At 41.6% G+C, this 23906-nt stretch overlaps 1 long non-coding RNA gene across 1 annotated transcript; it reads left to right on the top strand.

The window, feature by feature from the left end:
• The first annotated feature begins 788 nt into the window (after positions 1–788).
• Positions 789–2686, top strand: LOC123150046 (uncharacterized). The gene is made up of 2 exons (XR_006474923.1): positions 789–2331; positions 2423–2686. It is a non-coding gene; the product is annotated as an uncharacterized lncRNA (long non-coding RNA).
• Positions 2687–23906: the final 21220 nt, after the last annotated feature.

The following is a 23906-nucleotide window of genomic DNA, read 5'->3' as shown; positions in this document are numbered from 1 at the left end:
TTTTGAGCTGTTATTGGTGTTTTTCTGGTGGCGGTTTTTCTTTTCACGAGCTCTCCAAATTTTAGAATGTATGCTTTCACTATGAAAAATGTAATTAAACTAGTTTTACTATATATGAACTTATGTGTTTTTTATATTTGAACTTCTCACGTGAATTCTTAAGTGAAGTTTAGAGAGAGAGAGAGAGTGATTGAAAATTTTCTTTCTCATATTAGTTGAAATTGAAGACAACAAAATCACTCAGCTCACTGTTTGCTTTTTTATTGTACATCTTGCATGCATTTTTTCAAACAGGACTTGGTTAGTAAACATATTTCATTATTTTTGTCCAAGTTTTCTATAGAACACCATAATCATCTGGCCAGAGCATGTTAACATTTTCAAAGAAGAAAAGTCATTTTTCTATATCTAAACATCATGCAGTTTCATATCTGAACTTCCACAGTTGTTGTTTTTCCTGAACCTTTTAAGTTGTAAACATTAGAGATTGCGCATCTGCATTTTTGCCAAGTAGGCCGAGAAGTGTGGAATAAAAAATACACAGGAACTAGCAACATTTCATCACATATTCTGCAAATGATTTAGAACACAAGATGCAGTCCCTGAACACACAACCTAGGCCACTGTAATAATCTGAAGGCAGGTGGTACAGCAGAGCAATCACTTTGTTATCTGAAGTTAAAATATCTAACACACTGAAGTTCAGTTAACTTCATAGCCATGGGGAGCAGGAAAGGGAGTGGACGGCGCGAGGGGCATCAGGGGTCGTCCACATCGGAGCCCGGGGCGTCCACTGGGGAAGGGGAAATGTTGGGCGGCGCTGGTGGACGGGAGACCCACGCCACACGAATTGAGCAAGAGCTCCCCTCCTCTGTCGCGAGCGAGCTCTGGCCAGGGAGCCCACGACAGGTAACTTGCACCAAAGGAAGAAGGGAGGAGGTTGCCGGGTGAGGCCCGGCGAGCCTGTCCCAACGCTAGCGGCTCTGACCTGTGTTCCTCCGTCCTGGAGTGGCCTCGGGCAAGACTGGATCCGCGCGTAGATGGGGGTATCCTAGTGGTGGTGGGGGGCGGCGCGGGATCCTGGTGGTGGTGGGCGGCGGCGCGAGATTCTGGTGGTGGCCAGTGGCAGCGCAAGGTCCTGGTGGTCGCCGGCAGCGCGTGTCGCTGGGGCTCGCGGATCCCAGAGAAAGGGGCGGTGGCCCACTAGGGGGTGGGGGCAGGCCGGCGTCGGTGGGTTGGGCGGCGGTGACGGGCGGAGGCGACGGGGATCCGCGACGGCGGCGATTGGAGGCGGTGGCGATCCGCGGCGGCTGCGGGTGGAGGCAGGCGTGGGAAGGTTGGGGGAAGGCTACGGCGAAGGTGGTGCTCGGGTGCGCCGGTCCGGGGGTTTTTCTTTTCTCGGAGAGGACCTCGTCGCCCTACATAGGGACACCGTGATTCCGAATGATTATTCTAATCGCAGGATTAAAATAGTGCACTATATATATATATATAAAGAGTAGCACTATTCTGATTATGGGATTAGAATAGTTTTTCTGATCACGATCAGCCTATAAGAGCGCCACCGACACGTTCCCCGTTCCGAAACTCCCGAACTAGCAGCGAAGCAAAAAAGAAAACGCACAAACAGAAAAAAAAAGTTTCATCCCCACTAACCTCGTCCTGCCACCACCCCGATTCCCCACCATCCCGATCCGGCGCGCCTCCACCCACCGCCGCCAGCCGCAGCGCCCCCCCCAGCCCCTGCCGTCGGCGGGGCCTCCCCCCAACCCCCACGAGCCACGTCCTCCCGAGCTACCCAATTCACCGTCGTGGTCCGCCTCAACCTCCCACCAGCCTCCTCCCGTGCCGCCGCCGCTGGCCTCCTCCCGCCGGCCTCCTCCCACGCTACTGTCGGCCTCCTCCCGCGACGCTGCCGCCGGCCTCTCAATCACGCAAGCTGTCGTCTCCAGGACCGGGATGCAGGCCCAGGTCTCTGGCGAAGCCGCCGTCCAGGGGCCCGACGCCTTGGTCTCGTGACCTCCACGCTACCGTCGTCCTCACCACAAGCCACTACGGGCGCCGTCGCCCCCGGCCCTGCACTCCACCGCCGCACCCTGCCTTCTTCCCTCGGCAGCTGCTCCACATTGCATCCGCCCGACGCCGCGGCGCCCCCAACCCATCTGCTTTCCCCAACCCCTGAACCTTCGTCTACTGGTTGACCTTCTCGCAAAGGCCACCTCGACCTTCTCGAGGAAGGTTGCTTCCGGGGATCCGGCTCGCAGGGTGCACGCAATCTCATCGTAGCTTGTCGCTGTTGGGTGAAGATCCGCCGGCCTGAAGACGCAAGAGGTAGCCTTTCTTGCTAATGCTACTGCTATTCTGCCAATGCTAAAATTTTTCTCTTAATGAAGTCGACGCCTTAATTTTGATGGATAAGCAGGAGCAAAGGGGATACAGAGCATGTGTAGAACATGGACTGCTCGCACGCGCCGCCACGGACTGCTTCGCTGCCATCCTCGTCGTGCTGTGTCCACGGGGCTCCTTGACCCATCGACGGCGACAACTGCACACAGCCCCTGCTCCTCAACTCCGACGGCCGTGCAGGCAGCCATCCCACCTGGAGGCCGACACCATGCTGGCTGATTGCTTCCACTCACGTGCTTGCGAATGGATGGTGCCTGAGGATATTCATTTGCTTTAGTGACTCGTATGCTTCCGTGTCTACGCTCATCCTGAGTATTCTCCGTCTCTGGTTCATGCGTACATCATATATTTGATGCTAACATGTGTCTAATGCAGACCACTACAAAAAGACAATTCACTCAGTCCTAAAAAGTAGTGTTTGTTCTATGATAGTTAACTAACCAAATAAGAGATGCACAATTTCACTCTAAAAAAACGACAATATTTTTTTTAAAAACTATGATCTTTTTTATAGCAAATTCGGAAACTATATGATCTAAAGTGTTATTTGTAAAACTATGACTCTGTCGGCCTCTTTTAGGCCGAAGACCAACTTTTCAGCCAGCACTAGGCCGAAATAGGCTTTTCGGTCTCCTAATGGCCGAAGATGGGCGCAGCTGGGCCGAAGAGCTGTTTTCAGCTTTGCTCAGGCCGAAGACCACTCTTCGGTCATCTTTTGGCCGAAGAGCTCATAAGCATACTGCACCGCAGTCCGGCGTACGGCACGGACGACCTGAACGTGTGCACACACGTTAGCCGCACCGAGATTTGACGCCGATGCATGTGTTTAGTACGTGGACAGCTCGCCGGCTGGCTGGTTGTGTGCACGTATTCGTATACATACACGTGTGCCGGCTGGACTATATCAGGTACGTATATTGTACTCGTATGCCAGTACTTCTCGGCCAATACATGTGCGCATGTTGGCGGCTTGCGTGTGTGCTAGTACGTATGCACCAAGTTCTGATGCATGCATTGGCCACGTACGAACCGCATGCAATACCGATCAGCCCTTCGATGCATTAGTCTAGCATCATATGTACGCTACGCATGCATTGATCACCGGCCAGGCGCTCTTCGGCCAAAAGATGACCGAAGAGTGGTCTTCGGCCAGAGCAAAGCCGAAAACAGCTCTCCGGCCCAGCTGCGCCTGTCTTCGGCCAGTAGGAGATCGAAGAGTCTACTTCGGCCTAATGCTGACCGAAAAGTTGGTCTTCGGCCTAAAAGAGGCCGACGGGGTCATAGTTTTGCAAATAACACATTAGGTCATGTAGTTTTCGAATTTGCTATAAAAAATGTCATAGTTTCAAAAAAAAATCTCATTTTACAGACGAGCATCTGTTCACTACAAAAAAGAGAATTATTTTTTTGCAACTATGTCGATCCACCTTTTTCATCAGTTGCAAAATAATGGTATTTGTGCATGTTCCTAGTTGCTACGGCAATGCTGGATTTAATCATCCTAGGAGAGAACAAGCAAAAAGACAATCAAAGGGTGAGAGAGAACACCTACAATGATGAGAGGATAAAAAATGAGTGGTGGTGAATAGCTCCACCGCATTGCCATTTGGCCCCATTTTGCCCATTTAGCTAGTGTTGTTTTCAAAGTGTTCATCTTTAAAGGTAATGGAACCAATTTCTTTAGTACGTACTTACAATTGCAACTCTGGACGTCTATGTAATGTTTGTAAACTTGTAAAGAAAATGGAAGTTCAGGGCGAAACCAACAAGTCCATGGAACAAAAATCAAAACTTTTGAAACAAAGAGTGAGTAAAATTCGGAAAAAGTAGAACACTTATACAAAACTTAAAAAAAGAAAATTATTTATGTGAGAGAGAAGTCGGAACCTTCGCTATTAATAGTTGACATAAAAAACTATGGTATTTTCACACGAAGAAACTCGAGTGAGAAAAATAAAAAGAAGTAACTCAATGTTTAAAGGAATTTTTATCATTAAAAAAACATTATAAAAACATAGAAGTCCAAAATTTATTTTTAAAAATGGCTTTTCCTCATCTCTAAGAAATCCTAGAGGTTCAAATTTATCTAACTGAGAAGTTCAATGTTTATTACAAAACCAAGAAGGTCAAATTGAAAACACTTACGAGTTTAAATATAAAATAATAGAGATGGTCAAAAAACCTAGATTTCAAATTTAAATAGCGGAGCGGTTCGATGTTTAATATGAAACATGGATTTCCTCATTACTAAAGAATATACTATTAAGTTCAAAATTAAAAAAATATTGTAGTTAGAAATTTATAAAAAATAGATTTCCTCTTTTCTAAAAAACCATAGAGGTTCAAATTTAAATAAGGGAGATGTTCAATGTTTATTACAATACCAAGAAGGTCAAATTAAACAAACCGAGCGGTTTTAAAAGTTTATAAAAACAAATTTTCACTCTTTCCAAAAAATACCTAGAAGTTTAAATTTAAATAATTGAGCGGTTCAATATTTGTAACATAATTAGGACGTTTCCCGTTACTAAAGAATAACACCAAGAAGTCCTAACTAAAAAGATGAAGTTGTTTTATGCTTATAAAAAAACTCAAATTTTTCCCAATACTAAAGATTAAAACCAAGAAGTTCAATTTTAAAAAATAGAGTAGTTCAATGTATATAAAAAATTCAGGTTTTCTTGTAACTAGGGTATAAAACCAAGAAGTTCAATTGGAAAAAGCAAAGCAGTTTGATATTTATTTGAAAAATTGGTTTTTCCAGTTACTAAAGAATAAAACCAATTAGTTTGATTTAAAATAACGAAGAAGTTTGATGTTTTTAACAAAACTTCAATTTTCACATCTCTAAAAATACACAAAGAAGTTCAAAATGAAAAGTTAGAGCGGTTCGATGGCTATAAAAAACTCTGAATTTTTCCGTTACTAAAGCGAAACAGAGAGAAGTTCAAATTGATAACTAACAAAATTTCACGTATTGCATGGTGTGTATTTTGTATGATCAAAAGAGAATAAAAAGGCGAAGTCTAAATTTTTTGTTGATAGAAGTTCAGGTGCTCGGCCCGGGAAAGTTCAAAAATTCTTTTGAGAGAGATTCGCCATGTATTTATATGTTCAAAAACACACAAAAGATGTTGGTTTTGGTGTATTATAATAATTCTCTCATTTCATTACAATTTTGAAACAAAATGCTCTACGTGAAAAAAGTTCCCGTTATTCTACAACTTTCCAAAGGGTATATCGTATGCTCTATTCCAAAATAAACGGTTAAAACAAATTGGTGTATGTTGTTCGAAACGAAGTTTTAACCGTATTAGGAAAAGTCGTGTCTTTTCAACAGGTTTCTAAAAAGGTGTATCATTTGTGGAAGTCCGACGAAACGAATATGGAATTATGAACAAAAATATGTGACCGAAGTTCAATGTGAAAAGAGCGAGCAATTCAACTACTACATGGAATGCATTTCAGATGAGAATAAAAAAATACAAAACTAAAAGCCTAAAGTATTAGTTGCAAGAAGTTCACGTGCTCCTCCCTGCATAGTTTAAAATATATATTGCGAGACGTTCGACCTTTAAATGCATGTTCAAACAAGGTAAAAACGACGTTGTTTTTGACATTTTTAAAGCTGATGTCAAACGGCACCAAATTTGTGGCAACTGTCTACATGAAAAAGTTGCTCCTATTCATAAGCTTTCCAACGGGATATTATATGCTATATTCCAATTATGGTTTAAAAGTTTCATATATACCAATTAAAACATGTTTTTATGTATTCAAAAAATTGTTTTGAACCATCGCAAGTATGAAAATATTATCAACATTGGAAAGTTGGGTGTTTTCAACAGCTTTCCATTGGTATATCATTTGCTCAATTCTGGTAAGTGGTTGGGGAGTTACTAGCAAAAATAGCACGTGAAAAACTGTAGCGACCAGACCTCAAACAGTCTGATCTCTGTGCTCCGGTGTCATCCCTGGATCAGTAATGCTGACACCACACAATACTCGGAGGATTTATAGCAGAGTAGCAATCACACACTTATTACATCGAGTGTCTCCATAGAGAGCTTATTACAATAAATATGGCTTAAGGCCATCTAATAACGATAACAGCGGAAGGCTTGGAAGATAAGTGAGTCCATCAACTCCAACGGCATCACTGAGTATAGAACCACGACCTAAAAACTCCTTAATCGTCGTCTGAAAAGTCTGCAACATTAACGTTGCAGCCCGAAACGGGTCAGCACATGGAATATGCTGGCAAGGTAACACATAGAGAATAATGGAATGAAACAGCTATACTATATGCATATTTGGCTGGTGGAAAGCTCTATGGTTATAATTTTGCGTAAAGCCAATTTTTCCCTACTACAAAGGAATAAATTTAATTACTATCATGGTGGTTGTTAAACATTGAGAATGGTTGACAGCATTCTCAATCCCAATTAAGCATCATCATTAAACAAACCTAACAAAATTAATTTAGGGTAACATGTTGAGATTCACATGATAATCCAGGTACTAGATACTCAAGATGTCCATGACCGGGGACACGGCTAACCATGATTAGTTTATTACACTCTGTAGAGGTTTGCGCACTTTTCCCCACAAGACTCGATCGCCTCCGTTTGGTTTCTCGCACTAAATGGTGTTTGAGAAGACGGATGACCGAGACATAGTCTTTCAGAAGCGCTAGCACCTTACAATCGGGTAGACCGTACCACCTACATCCCCTACATCTGCTAGTCTACCATTGTAAGAGTTCGCACGACTTAGTTAACTATGCTAGAGCCCATAATAGCTTGTGCTTGCACACGGAAGTTTCTAGTATGAATAGTCTCATGATCCCTTTGAGCCTGGGTGGCGGTCCAAAAGAAAACAGGCAAGTCCTGGAATACCCAGGTGCCTCAATCCACCCAGATGTGTGTTTAAGTTGCCACCTTAGATAAACCATTAATTAACAACTCACATCTGTCATGGATATCACTCACCCAATCCACGTCTACTAGCGTAGCATGGCATAATAAGCAAACGTAGAAGTAACTCCCAAAGGTTTGATAATAAACAAGTAATAGGTACTACCTCAACTACTTCCCATCCCACAATTTAATTAGATCCTAATCATGCAATGTGTGAGGATTGATCTAATGCAATAAAACTAGGTAGTAGGAAAGGTATGATCAAAGTGTTATTTGCCTTGCTGATGATCCGGGAAACCTAACGATTCGAAGTAACAAGCGGCGCACTCCGGGTACTCTATCGCAAACAACAAACAAGCATACAATAAGTACTCATCTAATGCACGGGTAAAACTCAAATAAGAGATCTAACCAGAAGGTTCAACTTAAGAACTCCGGTTTGCAAAAAGAATCAAATAGAACGAAGCAACGAAAGTCAAACGACGAAAGAAAACAACTTCATTTTACTAATCTGGATCTAGGGCAAATTTTACAGTAGCAAAAACTTGTTTAAGTTCATTAAACGGATAGAGGGTTTCGAGACGAAACTCTAGGCGCTTGAATCGCCTGATTCCGATAAACGAGCGAAAAGTCATACTAAAAAGAAAATCGAATCAGGAATCGCGATCAGACAAATCGCCGATTAAAATCCGAGAAAAAGAAAAACGACGAACGTTCGCTAGAACGAACGAACGGACGAACGCTCGCTATTTAAATAAACCGGAAAAACCGATCTATTAAAAAAATGAATCTAAAAAAACTGACAAAAAACCGACGGAAAAACCGAATGATTTTTCGAAAAAAATAAAAAGACCGGCGCAGAAAACGAGGCGACGGCGGACCTCGGGCGGCGTGCGGCGGCGTCCGGCAGCGGCGCGGCGGGGCGGCGCGGCGGCGGCTTGGGGCGGCTTGGGGCTGGCTAGGGTTTCGACTGGGCCTCCCCCGGCTATATATAGCCTAACGGGCCGGGAGTCCTAGTCGGACACGGCCCCAGGTAGGTTCGTTTTTTTTAAAATAATTACGCGCAGAAAAAAATTAGAAAGAAATACTAAATGGACTCCAAAAATCCCGAAATAAATTTTCCCGGGCTTCTAAAATCAAGCCGCACAAATTGAACATTTATTTGGGGCCTAAATGCAATTTTGAAAAACGCACATTTTTCCTAAATTCAAATAAAATAACGAAAAACTCCAAAATAAAATCTTATTTGATTTTATTATTAAATCCTCAATATTTCTTTATTTTGGGAAAGTCATTTTATTCCCTCTCTCATATTTTTGTAATAGAAATAATTGATGATAAAATAATTAAAATCAAATGATCCTATTCTCAAAATTTGAGAAAACTCAAATATGAAAATAACGAAATCCCCAACTCTCTCCGTGGGTCCTTGAGTTGCGTAAAAATTCTAGGATCAAAACCAAACGCAAATAAAATATGATATGCAATGATGATCTAATGTACAACATTCCAAATTGAAAATTTGGGATGTTACAAACCTACCCCCCTTAAGATGAATCTCGCCCTCGAGATTCGGGTTGGCTAGAAAATAGATGAGGGTGGTCCTTAAGCAAATCTTCCTCTCGCTCCCAGGTGGCTTCATCCTCCGTGTGATTGCTCCACTGAACTTTGCAAAACTTGATAACCTTGCTGCGAGTGACTCGGCTGGCAAACTCGAGGATCTTAATTGGTTTCTCCTCGTAGGTCAAATCGTTATCCAACTGAATTGTTTCCAACGGCACTGTATCTCTGAAGGGTATGTCAGCCATCTCAATGTGACACTTCCTCAACTGGGAAACGTGGAACACATCATGAACTCCTGACAATCCTTCAGGCAATTCCAACCTGTAGCCCACTTCTCCCATACGCTCCAAAACTCGATATGGTCCTACAAATCGTGGCGCTAATTTTCCCTTAACTCCAAAACGCTTTGTTTCCCGAAGTGGAGATACTTGAAGATAAGCTCTATCTCCAACTTCGTAAATTGTCTCCTTCCATTTAGAATCTGCATAACTCTTCTGTCTAGACTGGACTATCTTGAGCCTGTCGCGAATCAACTTCACCTTCTGCTCAGACTCTTTAATCAAGTTAGGTCCAAACAACTGGCGGTCTCCAACTTCGTCCCACGACAACGGTGTCCTGCACCTCCTTCCGTACAAGGCTTTGAAAGGGGCCATCTTTAAACTGGTTTGGTAACTGTTGTTGTAAGAGAACTCTGCATATAGCAAATTGTCATCCCAACTAGATCCATAATCTAGCGCACAAGCTCTCAACATATCTTCCAAAATCTGATTGACTCTCTCGGTCTGTCCATCTGTTTGTGGATGAAAAGCTATACTGAATTCTAGCCTGGTTCCCAAAGTTTCATGCAACTGCTTCCAGAACTTTGAGATAAATTGGGTTCCTCTATCTGATACGATACTCCTCGGAACTCCATGCAGACATACGATCCTGGTCATGTATATCTGTGCTAACTTAGTACTGGTGTAAGTGGTCTTTACCGGGATGAAATGAGCTACCTTCGTCAACCGATCTACTATAACCCAAATCGAGTCATAGCCTGAACGAGTCCTGGGTAATCCCGTGATAAAATCCATGTCTAACTTATCCCACTTCCATTCAGGTATCGGCAACGGTTGTAACAATCCTGTTGGCTTCTGATGCTCTGCCTTTACTCTCTCACACACGTCACAGACTGCTACATACTCCGCAATATCCTTCTTCATTCCGGTCCACCAGAAAATATCCTTCAAATCCAAATACATCTTGGTATTGCCTGGGTGAATCGAATATGGTGAATCGTGTGCCTCTTGCAGAATCAACTTCCTAATCTCCGGGTCATTGGGCACATAAACACGGTCTTCAAACCATAGGGTGTCGTGCTCATCCTCATGAAATCCTTTAGCTTTTCCTTTTCTCAGTTTCTCCTTAATAGAGGCAATCTCCTTGTCAGTCTTCTGAGCTTCTCTGATTCTATCCATCAAAGTTGACTGAATCTCCAATGCGGCTACATAGCCTCTCAGGACTATTTCTAAACATAACTCTCGAAGATTTTCTGCTAACTCCATTGGTATTGCTCCCGTCATTAATGTATTGACATGGCTCTTACGGCTTAATGCATCGGCTACTACATTAGCCTTTCCAGGATGATAATGCAATCTCATATCATAATCCTTGATGAGCTCCAACCATCTCCTCTGTCCGAGATTTAACTCCTTCTGCGTGAAAATATACTTCAAACTCTTATGATCCGTATACACCTCGCAATGGTTTCCAATCAGAAAATGTCCCCATGTTTTCAATGCATGCACTACGGCTGCTAACTCCAAATCATGCGTAGCATAATTCAACTCATGAGGTTTCAGTTGTCTTGAGGCATATGAAACAACTCTCCTGGAAACTAGCCTCACATTCCTCAGTCCATTTGAACTTGGTATCCTTCTTCAACAACTCAGTCATAGGCTTCACAATCTTTGAAAAAATTTCAATAAATCTCCGGTAGTATCCTGCGAGTCCAAGAAAACTCCGTATCTCTCCAACCGTGGTCGGTGCTTCCCATTTGGTCACGGTATCAACTTTAGCGAGATCTACTGCTATTCCTTCTCCAGATATAACGTGTCCGAGAAATCCTACTTCCTTCAACCAAAACTCACATTTGCTAAACTTGGCATATAATTGATGTTCTCTGAGCTTCTCAAGTACCAATCACAAATGTTCCTTATGCTCTTCTTCATTCTTCGAGTAAACCAGGATATCATCAATGAACACCACGATGAACTTATCCAAAAACTCCATAAATACTTTGTTCATCATGTTCATAAAATATGCAGGTGCGTTAGTCAGACCAAATGACATAACGGTATACTCGTACAGCCCATACCTGGTGGTAAAAGCTGTTTTAGGAATATCCTGTTCTTGAATCTTCAACTGGTGGTATCCCGATCGCAAATCGATCTTGGAAAATACCTTAGCTCCTTGCAATCGATCAAACAGAACATTGATCATCGGTAGTGGGTACTTGTTCTTGATCGTAACTTCATTCAATCCTCGATAATCAACAACCATCCTTAACGATCCATCCTTCTTCTCCACTAGAAGTACCGGCGATCCCCAAGGCGAAGAACTTGGGCGAATATATCCTTTATCCAGTAACTCCTTACTCTGCTTCTTAATTTCCACCAAATCCTTTGCTGGCATCCTATATGGTCTCTTTGATATTGGCCCTATGCCTAGCAATAGCTCAATCAAAAACTCAATATCTCTATCCGGTGGCATGCCTGGCAACTCTTCTGGAAATACTTCAGGGAAATCCCTTACCACTGGTACTTCCTCCCGCATAACTCATGTTAAGCAATTTACTTGTGTCCTCTTTGGCACATGTCGGGATACATACTTGATCCTTCTCCCTTCTGGTGTGGTAAGCAAAATTGACTTAGTAGCACATTCAATATTCCCTTCATACTTTGATAACCAATCCATGCCTAATATCACATCCAATCGTTGGGATTCCAATACTATTAGGTCTGAGGGAAAAACATAGTTACCAATCCTTAATGGTAACCGATCACACCATCGACTAGTCATATATTCTGCTCCAGGCGAGGTTACTAACATGGGTGACCTAAGGGCTTGGGTTGACAGGTTATACTTATCCACAAATCCCCTTGAGATGTATGAATGCGATGCACCAGTATCAAAAAGAACGAGTGCAGTAAATGACTTAACCAAAAACTTACCTATTACTGCATCAGGCTGAGCTTCAACCTCCTCCACATTAACGTGATTCACCTGTCCCCTATTGAAAGGGTTCAGCTTCTTCCCAGAGCTTCCATTGCCATTTCCATTCTGTAATTCAGGACATTCATTGGCATAATGTCTGGTCTTCGAACACTTAAAGCAAGTGACTTGGCTCAGGTCTTTCTTGGCTGGGGTTGATGGGTTGGTGCGATTCTGGCCATTGCTTCCTCCATTACCATTACCATTCCTGGTGCCATTGTGATTGTGCGAGCTACGTCCTCCATGGGTATGCTGAAAATGTCCTCCCGGTCTAGGGGTAAAACGTGGCTTCTGCTGAGCTCCTGAATTGTATTCCCCTTGTCCATACTTCCTCTTGCGGTTCTCAATTTGCTGCTGCTTGCCTTCAATCATAAGAGCACGATCTACCAACTCCTGATAGTTGTTGAAGGTTTCTACCATCAACTGCATGCTCAACTCATCATTCAGTCCTTCTAGAAACTTCTCCTGCTTCGCTGCATCCGTAGCGATGTCATCTGGGGCATAACGTGCTAACTTACTAAAGTCCTCCACATACTGGCCAACTGTCCGTCCTCCTTGGCGCAAGTTGTGAAACTCACGCTTCTTCATGGTCATAGCTCCTGTTGAAACATGGGCAGTACGAAAGGCTTGCTGTAACTGGACCCATGTGACAGTGTCGACAGGAAAGTGGCTGTGAAATTCTAACACCATGATGTTGCAGGTCCTTCAAGCTGATGTGCGGCAAACTTCACCTTCTCCACATCTGTGCATCCTGCTGTGGTCAACTCTCTAGCTGTCTTACGGAGCCAATCATCTGCTACTATCGGCTCGGTGCTACTAGAAAACACCGGCGGATTCAGCCTAAGAAAACGCGCTAAGTGATCAACAGGGGGTGGTGGTGGATTGTTGTTGTTGTTGTTGTTGTTGTTCCCCTGATTCTGATTCTGGACTAGCAGCTGCATCAATGTGTTCTGCTGCTGGATCAACTGGGTGAGCTCCGGTGGAAATGCAAATCCGGGGTCACGTCTCGGAGGCATCTAAGGGTTTAGAAAAGATGAGATGTAAGAATAGAGGGGGTCTAAAGAGAAAACACTACCCATATGCACATGAGGCAAAAGCAAACAATCCACTTCATTCAAACAATCAAACAAGGGCATACAATCGATCTAACTATCACAAAAGTGCTCGGGCTACTATATTTACATGGTGGACTACTACTACTGATGGGGTGGTCTACTAGAAATATTCTTCAGTTGCAGACTCCATGATATCCTCCAGCTTCATCAACATAATCATCATCGCTATCGTCTGGATCCGAATCGGTGTCGTCGATGATGATGTAGTCTTCCGGGCGAATCTCCTTGGGTTCTTCGTCTTCATCTACAGGTGTAGGGCCTCCCATAAATATCCCGATCTTCATTGTTAAGTCGGCATTCTTATCCACCAATACTTCAATTTCTTCTTCATAATCTTCGCGTGTAGCCTTGAGTTCTTCCTCCAGTTCCTTGATTCTTGTCCTTGCCTTCTTCAGGTCTATCATGTCGGCGCACATCTGGTTCTCGTGTCGTCGAATGTGCTGGTTTAACTCCTGGATAAAATCTGCAATTGATCTATCCTTCCTGATGCTGATCATCTCCCAGTGCTCATCTCGGCGCCCACAAATCTGGTAAATAGTATCCTTGAGGTCATTACGGTAGACTTCTCCAATGCGTCCCATGGCGATGTGAGCTGCCATGCTCTTTCCTAGACTCCAAGTTGGTGCATCAAAAGAAAACTCTATGGGCCCAGTGACTGGCATGAACGTCCTTCCTGGAACTTGAACTTGAATCATCCAGCGCTCTTCTTCAGGAAAAGTGGCGTTGTAGGTTCTCGTGAAGCTTGGTACTCCTATATTCAGGTATCTATTGACTTCCTTCAAGTGTCGTCCAAAGGGTGTATCTTCATCCGGTTGTATGAACTTGTTCCTTGCATCCGCCATCCTAAAAGAGTAGAAAAGATGAGGAGTCAAAAGAGAAGAGAGTGAATAGTGTTCTAGGTCTTTAGCTTAGTGGTCGTGTCCTACAGTCAACGTGTGCTCTGATACCATCTCTGTAGCGACCAGACCTCAAACAGTCTAATATCTGTGCTCCGGTGTCATCCCTGGATCAGTAATGCTGACACCACACAGTACTCGGAGGATTTATAGCAGAGTAGCAATCACACACTTATTACATCGAGTGTCTCCATAGAGAGCTTATTACAATAAATATGGCTTAAGGCCATCTAATAACGATAACAGCGGAAGGCTTGGAAGATAAGTGAGTCCATCAACTCCAACGGCATCACTGAGTATAGAACCACGACCTAAAAACTCCTTAATCGTCGTCTGAAAAGTCTGCAACATTAACGTTGCAGCCCGAAACGGGTCAGCACATGGAATATGCTGGCAAGGTAACACATAGAGAATAATGGAATGAAACAGCTATACTATATGCATATTTGGCTGGTGGAAAGCTCTATGGTTACAGTTTTGCGTAAAGCCAATTTTTCCCTACTACAAAGGAATAAATCTAATTACTATCATGGTGGTTATTAAACATTGAAAATGGTTGACAACATTCTCAATCCCAATTAAGCATCATCATTAAACAAACCCAACAAAATTAATTTAGGGTAACATGTTGAGATTCACATGATAATCCAGGTACTAGATACTCAAGATGTCCATGACCGGGGACACGGCTAACCATGATTAGTTTATTACACTCTGTAGAGGTTTGCGCACTTTTCCTCACAAGACTCGATCACCTCCATTTGGTTTCTCGCACTACATGGTGTTTGAGAAGACGGATGACCGAGACATAGTCTTTCAGAAGCGCTAGCACCTTACGATCGGGTAGACCGTACCACCTACATCCCCTACATCTGCTAGTCTACCACTGTAAGAGTTCGCACGACTTAGTCAACTATGCTAGAGCCCATAATAGCTTGTGGCTGCACACGGAAGTTTCTAATATGAATAGTCTCATGATCCCTTTGAGCCTGGGTGGCGGTCCAAAAGAAAACAGGCAAGTCCTGGAATGCCCAGGTGCCTCAATCCACCCAGATGTGTGTTTAAGTTTCCACCTTAGATAAACCATTAATTAACAAACTCACATCTGTCATGGATATCACTCACCCAATCCACGTCTACTAGCATAGCATGGCATAATAAGCAAACGTAGAAGTAACTCCCAAAGGTTTGATAATAAACAAGTAATAGGTACTACCTCAACTACTTCCCATCCCACAATTTAATTAGATCCTAATCATGCAATGTGTGAGGATTGATCTAATGCAATAAAACTGGGTAGTAGGAAAGGTATGATCAAAGTGTTACTTGCCTTGCTGATGATCCGGGAAACCTAACGATTCGAAGTAACAAGCGGTGCACTCCGGGTACTCTATCGCAAACAACAAACAAGCATACAATAAGTACTCATCTAATGCACGGGTAAAACTCAAATAAGAGATCTAACCAGAAGGTTCAACTTAAGAACTCCGGTTTGCAAAAATAATCAAATCGAACGAAGCAACGAAAGTAAAACGACGAAAGAAAATAACTTCGTTTTACTAATCTGGATCTAGGGCAAATTTTATAGTAGCAAAAACTTGTTTAAATTGATTAAACGGATAGAGGGTTTCCAGACGAAACTCTAGGCGCTTGAATCGCCTGATTCCGATAAACGAGCGAAAAGTTATACTAAAAAGAAAATCGGATCAGGAATCGCGATCAGACAAATCGTGGATTAAAATCCGAGAAAAAGAAAAACGACGAACATTCGCTAGAACGAACGAACGGACGAATGCTCGCTATTTAAATAAACTGGAAAAACCGATCTATTTAAAAAAACGAATCTAAAAAACCGATGAAAAATCGATGGAAAAACCGAACGGTTTTTCGAAAAAAAATAAAAAAACCGGCGCGGAAAATGAGGCGGCGGCGGACCTCGGGCAGCGTGCGGCGGCGGCTGCGTCCGGCGGCGGCGCGGCACGGCGGTGCGGCGGCGGCGGGGCGGCGGCTTGGGGCGGCTTGGGGCTAGCTAGGGTTTCGGCTGGGCCTCCCCCGGCTATATATAGCCTAACGGGCCGGGAGTCCTAGTCGGACACGGCCCTAGGTCGGTTCGTTTTTTTAAATAATTACGCGCAGAAAAAAATAAAAAGAAATACTAAATGGACTCCAAAAATCCCGAAATAAATTTTCCCGAACTTCTAAAATCAAGTCGCACAAGGTGAACATTTATTTGGGGGCCTAAATGCAATTTTGAAAAACACACATTTTTCCTAAATTCAAATAAAATAACGAAAAACTCCGAAATAAAATCTTATTTGATTTTATTATTAAACCCTCAATATTTCTTTATTTTGGGAAAGTCATTTTATTCCCTCTCTCATATTTTTGTAATAGGAATAATTGATGATAAAATAATTAAAATCAAATGATCCTATTCTCAAAATTTGAGAAAACTCAAATATGAAAATAACGAAATCCCCAACTCTGTCCGTGGGTCCTTGAGTTGCGTAAAATTTCTAGGATCAAAACGAAACGCAAATAAAATATGATATGCAATGATGATCTAATGTATAACATTCCAAATTGAAAATTTGGGATGCTACAAAAACAGAGTGAAGTTCAAACAGAACTGCTCCAGAAGTTCGACCTTTTCACGCAGTGCATTTTCGGAGACTCCGTTTTCGCGATGAAGGAAGAACGCATGATCTCAGAAGTTCAGGTTGATAACTGCCATAAGTTCACATACTACACGATGTGCTTTTTATATTAAAAAAAGAATGAAAAAGCAAAGGCTAAAAGTTTTGTTGCTAGAAGTTCAAGTGTTCGGCCCGAGAAAGTTCAAAATTCTTGTGAGAGAGGTTGAACAAAAAATACGTGACAAGAGTTCAAGGTGAAAACAGCGGGAAGTCCAACTACTACACGGAATGCTTTTCAGATAAGAATATAAGAATAGAAAACTAAAATCTTAAAAGGTTTGTTGCAAGAAGTTCACGTGCTCTGTCCGGGGAAGTTCAAAAATTCTTATGAGAGAGGTTCACCTTGTATTTCCATGTTCAAAAACACAAAAAAGAATATATTTTTTGCATTTTAAAATAATTCTCTCAATCCACAAAGAAGTTCAATTATTATTTGGGAGCAATTTCATTTAAAAAAAAATAAAAAAATCAAACTATAAAAATGGAAAAAGTTCTTGTACTACATGGTGTGTTAAATATGAGAAAAATGAATAAAAATACAAGGTCCAGTTTTTTTGTTGTTATAAGTTCAAGTCCTGAGTCGGAGAAAGTTAAAAAAATTATTTGTGAGTGAGGTTTGTACAAAAGGAATATCATTTGTGTAACACTGACGAATAGATGAGAAAATTGTAAACGAAAATACGTCAAAGAAGTTCAACGTGAAAACAGCAGGAAGTTCAACTAATACGCTGAATGAATTTCAGATGAAAAACATTTAAAATCATCACGAGTATAAAAAAATGATCAACATGGGAAAATTGCGTGTTTACAGCAGCTTTCCATCGGTATATCATTTGCTCAATTTTGGGGAGTAGATGGAGAGCTACGAGTAGTGGATGGAGATCTACAAGCAAAAAAAGCACGTGAAAAACAAAGTGAAGTTCAAGTAGACATGCTGAGAAGTTCAAGTCTTCACGCGGTGCATTTTGGAAGAATCTGTTTCGCGATAAAGGCAGAATGAATGATCTCGTTGTTTTCAAAATTACTTGAAAAAGACTAGTAATTAGAGAAAACCATCAATACAAAATAGTTTCGCATTTTTCGTAGCTTTTTAACGGTATATTATTTGCCCAATTCCGATAAAGTTTGTAGAAATTACGGAGAAAATACGTTTTTAGTCATTTTCAAAATTGACTTAAAACAGTAAGGAATTGGGAGAAACAATATATACCAAAAAGTTTCGCATATCCTCAAGCTTTCCAACGCCATATCATTTGTTGCATTCGGATGTACGGTTAAAAAATTAGCTCGAAATACGAATTCGGTGGAACTTGTACCGTTTTCTAAATTACTTTTAAACCGTTCAAAATTAGAAAAAACTTTCAACATGAGAAAGTAGCGCATTTTCATAAGCTTTCCAACGCCATATCACTTGCCTCAATTGGATTAGACAATTAGAAATGACATCGAAAATATTAACTCGGCTGTTCGGTTTATGAAATTTTATGATATTCCAAATTACTCTTTAACCATAGGAAATTAGAAAAAACTTTCAACATGTGGAAGGAGCGGTTTTGCAGCAGTTTTCCAACGCCATATTATTTGCGTCATTCTGATAAACGGTTTAGAAATGCGATCGAAAATACGATTCACCTTTTTTGTATGAAGAAAAAACGGTTTTCAAACCTACTCTTAAACCGCTTACATTTTGCCAAAAATTTAATTTGGGTCATGATACTGGTGTCCATAGCTTTCCAACGGTATATCGCAAGCCCCATTTGGGCAATGTTGGCGAAAGTTCAACCTAGCACTTGGAGAAGTTCAGGTCGAACAACCCACGCAGTAAAATTGCAAAAAACGCAATTTCATCATGACCCGAGAGCAAAACCCGCCAACGAGCGAGATTCCTATTTAAAACAGGTATTTAGTTGCTAAAAAACATTTCTAGATTACACTAACATCATATAGAACACGACTAACAAGAATAATTCGCGGGGGAAGCCACGGTTGCGAAGATAGCCCGAAGGTCGGGTTCGTACAGAGGGAAGTTCAGACGTGTTACTCAGGCAGTTCAGGTTGTGATCAGAATATTATTCTGATCCCGTGATCAAAATAGTGTTTATATACATACATATATATATATATGTTGCTGCTCTAAGAATGATCAGGATGCCCTTACATCCGTATTTTATGTTATCGACACCTCCATCTCTAAACATGTGGACATATTTTTCGATATCGTCTTTCGCTTGAGGACAAGCGAGGTCTAAGCTTGGGGGAGTTGATATGTTCATTTTGCTCATGCTTTTATATCGATATTTATTGCATTATGGGCTGTTATTACACACTATGTCACAATACTTATGCCTATTCTCTCTTATTTTACAAGGTTTACATAAAGAGGGGGAATGCCGGCAGCTGGAATTCTGGGATGGAAAAGGAGCAAATATTAGAGACCTATTCTGCACAGCTCCAAAAGTCCTGAAACTTCATGGAAGTTATTTTTAGAATTAATAAAAAAATACTAAGCGAAGAAAGTACTAGAGGGGGCCCACACCCTGGCCACGAGGGTGGGGGCGCGCCTCCCTGCCTCATGGGCCCCCTGGCAGGCCTCCGGTGCCCATCTTTTGCTATACAAAGTCTTTTACGCTGGAAAAAATCATAAGTAAGCTTTCGGGAAGAAACTCCACCGCCACGAGGCGGAACCTTGGCAGAACCAATCTAGGGCTCCGGCAGAGCTGTTCTACCGGGGAAACTTCCCTCCGGGAGGGGGAAATCATCACCATCGTCATCACCAATGATCCTCTCATCGGGAGGGGGTCAATCTCCATCAACATCTTCACCAGCACCATCTCATCTCAAACCCTAGTTCATCTCTTGTATCCAATCTTTGTATCCAAACCTCAGATTGGTACCTGTGGGTTGCTAGTAGTATTGATTACTCCTTGTAGTTGATGCTAGTTGGTTTACTTGGTGGAAGATCATATGTTCAGATCCATTATGCACATTAATACCCCTCTGATTATGAACATGAATATGCTTTGTGAGTAGTTACGTTTGTTCCCGAGGACATGGGAGAAGTATTGCTATTAGTAGTCATGTGAATTTGGTATTCGCTCGATATTTTGATGAGATGTATGTTGTCATCTGATTCGTCCATTTTGCATCATGCTTTTATATCGATATTTATTGCATTATGGACTGTTATTTTACTTTATGTCACAATACTTATGGCTATTCTCCCTTATTTTACAAGGTTTACATAAGGAGGGAGAATGCCAGCAGCTGGAATTCTAGGCTGGAAAATGAGCAAATATTAGAGACCTATTATGCGCAACTCCAAAAGTGCCAAAACTCCACAGAACATCTTAAAATAAATAAAGAAAAATCCTCGCCAAAGATGAAGGCCAGGGGCCCCACACCCTGCTCATGAGGGTGGGGGCGCCCCCCTAGGGCGCGCCCCTACCTCGTGGGCCCCCTGGTGGCTCTCCGACGTCCATCTTCTCCTATATGAAGTCTTTCGATGAGAAAAAAATCAGAAGGAACTTTTCGGGACGAGACTCCGCCGCCACGAGGCGGAACCTTGGCGAAACCAATCTAGAGCTCCGCCAGAGCTGTTCTGCTGGGGATACTTCCCTCCGGGAGGGGGAAATCATCACCATCGTCATCACCAACGCTCCTCTCATCGGGAGAGGGCAATCTCCATCAACATCTTCACCAGCACCATCTCATATCCAAACCCTAGTTCATCTCTTGTATCCAATTCTTGTCTCAAAGTCCGGGATTGGTGCTAGTAGGTTGCTAGTAGTGTTGATTACTCCTAGTAGTTGATGCTAGTTGATTTATTTGGTCGAAGATCATATGTTTAGATCCTATGTGCGTATCATTACCCCTCTGATTATGAACATGAATATGCTTTGTGAGTAATTACGTTTGTTCCTGAGGACAAGGGAGAAGTCTTGCTATTAGTAGTCATGTGAATTTGGTATTCGTTTGGTATTTTGATAAGATGTATGTTGTCTAGCCTCTAGTGGTGTTATGTGAACGTCGACTACATAACACTTCACCATTATTTGGGCCTAGAGGAAGGCATTGGGAAGTAATAAGTAGATGATGGGCTGCTAGAGTGACAGAAGTTTAAACCCTAGTTTATGCATTGCTTCGTAAGGGGCTGATTTGGATCCATATGTTTCATGCTATGGTTAGGTTTACCTTAATACTTTTTTTGTAGTTGCGGATGCTTGCAATAGAGGTTAATCATAAGTGGGATGCTTGTTCAAGTAACGACAACACCCAAGCACCGGTCCACCCACATATCAAATTATCAAAGTATCGAACGCGAATCATATGAACGTGATGAAAACTAGCTTGACGATATTCCCATGTGTCCTCGGGAGGGCTTTTCCTATTATAAGAGTTTGTTCCGGCTTGTCCTTTGCTACAAAAGGATTGGGCCACCTTGCTGCACTTTATTTACATTTGTTACTTGTTGCTCGTTACAATCTATCTTATCACAAAACTATCTGTTACCACTTGTTTCAGTACTTGCAGAGAATACCTTGCTGAAAACCGCTTATCATTTCCTTCTGCTCCTCGTTGGGTTCGACACTCTTACTTATCGAAAGGACTACGATATATCCCCTATACTTGTGGGTCATCAAGACTCTTTTCTGGCGCCGTTGCCGGGGAGTGTAGCACCTTTGGTAGGTGGAATTTGGTAAGGAAAAATTTATATAGTGTGCTGAAATTTACTGTCACTTGTTACTATGGAAAGTAATTCTCTGAGGGGATTGTTAGGGGTATCTTCACCCCGTCCAGTAGAGCAAAGAGTTGCTCCTCAACCTACTGAACCTATTGAAAATGAAACTCCGTTTGAATTTCCTTCGGGTATGATGGAAAAACTGCTAGCTAACCCTTTTACAGGAGATGGAACAAAGCATCCTGATGAGCACTTAATATATGAGGATGAAGTTTGTGGATTATTTAAGCTTGCAGGTATACCCGATGATGTTGCTAAGAAGAAGGTCTTCCCTTTATCTTTGAAGGGAGACACATTGATATGGTATAGGCTATGTGATGATATGAGATCATGGGACTATAAAAGATTGAAGTTGGAATTTCATCAAAACTATTACCCTATGCATCTTGTTCATCGTGATCGCAATTATATATATAATTTCTAGCCTCGCGAAGGAGAAAGCATCGTTCAAGCTTGGGGGATGCTTAAATCAATGTTATATTCGTGCCCCAATCATGAGCTCTAAAGAGAAATGATTATTCAAAATTTATATGCTCGGCTTTCTGATAACAATCGCACCATGCTCGATACTTCTTGTGCTGGCTCTTTTATGATGAAGACTATTGAATTCAGATGGAATTTATTGGATAGAATTAAACGCAACTCTAAAGATTGGGACCTCGACGAAGGTAAGGAGTTAGGTATGACACCTAAGTTTGATTGTGTTAAATCTTTTATGGACACCGATATTTTGCGTAAGTTTAGCACTAAATATGGACTTGACTCTGAGATAGTAGCTTCTTTCTATGAATCTTTTGCTACTTATGTTGATCTCCCTAAGGAGAAGTGGTTTAAATATAATCCTCCAATAGAAGTAAAAGTAGCTGCACCTATTAAAGTTGAAGAAAAGACTGTCACTTATAATGATCCTATTGTTCCTACTTCTTATGTTAAGAAACCACCATTCCCTATTAGAATAAAGGATCATGCTAAAGCTTCAACTGTTGTTCATAAAAGCATTATTAGAACTTATACACCTCCTAAGCAAGTTAAAGTAGAACCTAATATTGCTATTGTTAAAGATCTCTTTTGTGATAATATTGATGGGCATGTTATTCAGTTCAAAGGTGAAACTGCTAGAATTGCTAAACCTTGTGATGAAGATAAACATAGACCTGTGGTAGGCATGCCTGTTATTTCTGTTAAAATAGGAGATCATTGTTATCATGGCTTATGTGATATGGGTGCTAGTGCTAGTGCAATACCTATTGACTTATACAAAGAAATTAAGAATGAAATTGCACCTGCTGAGTTAGAAGGTATTGATGTCACAATTAAACTTGCCAATAGAGATACTATTTCACCAATTGGAATTGTTAGAGATGTTGAAGTCTTGTGTGGGAAAACTAAATATCCTGCTGATTTTCTTGTTCTTACTTCTCCGCAAGATAACTTTTGTCCCATTATATTTGGTAGACCCTTCTTGAACACTGTGAATGCTAGGATAGATTGCAAAAAGAATGTTGTTACCATTGGCTTGGATGATATGGTTCATGATTTTAATTTCTCTAAATTTAGCAAACAACATCGTGAGGAAGAATTACCTAGTAAGGATGAAATTATTGGTCTTGCTTCTATTGTCGTACCTCCTAGTGATCCTTTAGAACACTATTTGCTAGACCATGAAAATGATATGTTCATGAATGAAAGAAGGGAAATAGATGAAGTATTCTTTAAACAGGAACCTATTCTGCAACATAATTTGCCTGTTGAAATTTTAGGGGATCCTCCTCCACCGAAGGGTGATCCCGTGTTTGAGCTTAAACCTTTGCCTGATAATCTTAAATATGCTTATCTTGATGAAAAGAAGATATATCCTGTTATTATTAGTGCTAACCTTACAGAGCATGAAGAAGAAAGATTATTGAAAACTCTGAGGAAGCATCGTGCTGCTATTGGATATACTCTTGATGATCTTAAGGGCATTAGTCCCACTCTATGTCAACATAAAATAAATTTGGAAGCAGATGCCAAACCAGTTCGTGATCCTCAATGACGTCTGAATCCTAAAATGAAAGAAGTGGTAAGAAAAGAAATACTAAAGCTTCTGGAGGCAGGTATAATCTATCCCGTTGCTGATAGTGAGTGGGTAAGTCCTGTCCATTGTGTCCCTAAGAAGGGAGGTATTACTGTTGTTCCTAATGATAAAAGATGAATTGATTCCACAAAGAATTATCACAGGCTATAGGATGGTAATTGATTTCCGCGAATTAAATAACGCTACTAAGAAAGATCATTACCCCTTACCTTTTATTGATCAAATGCTAGAAAGATTATGCAAA

This window comes from Triticum aestivum, chromosome 7A (genome assembly GCF_018294505.1).
Source record: "Triticum aestivum cultivar Chinese Spring chromosome 7A, IWGSC CS RefSeq v2.1, whole genome shotgun sequence".
Classification (NCBI taxonomy): domain Eukaryota; kingdom Viridiplantae; phylum Streptophyta; class Magnoliopsida; order Poales; family Poaceae; genus Triticum; species Triticum aestivum.
The sequence above is the reverse complement of the archived record's forward strand: the minus strand, read 5'-3'. Positions and strand labels throughout refer to the sequence as shown.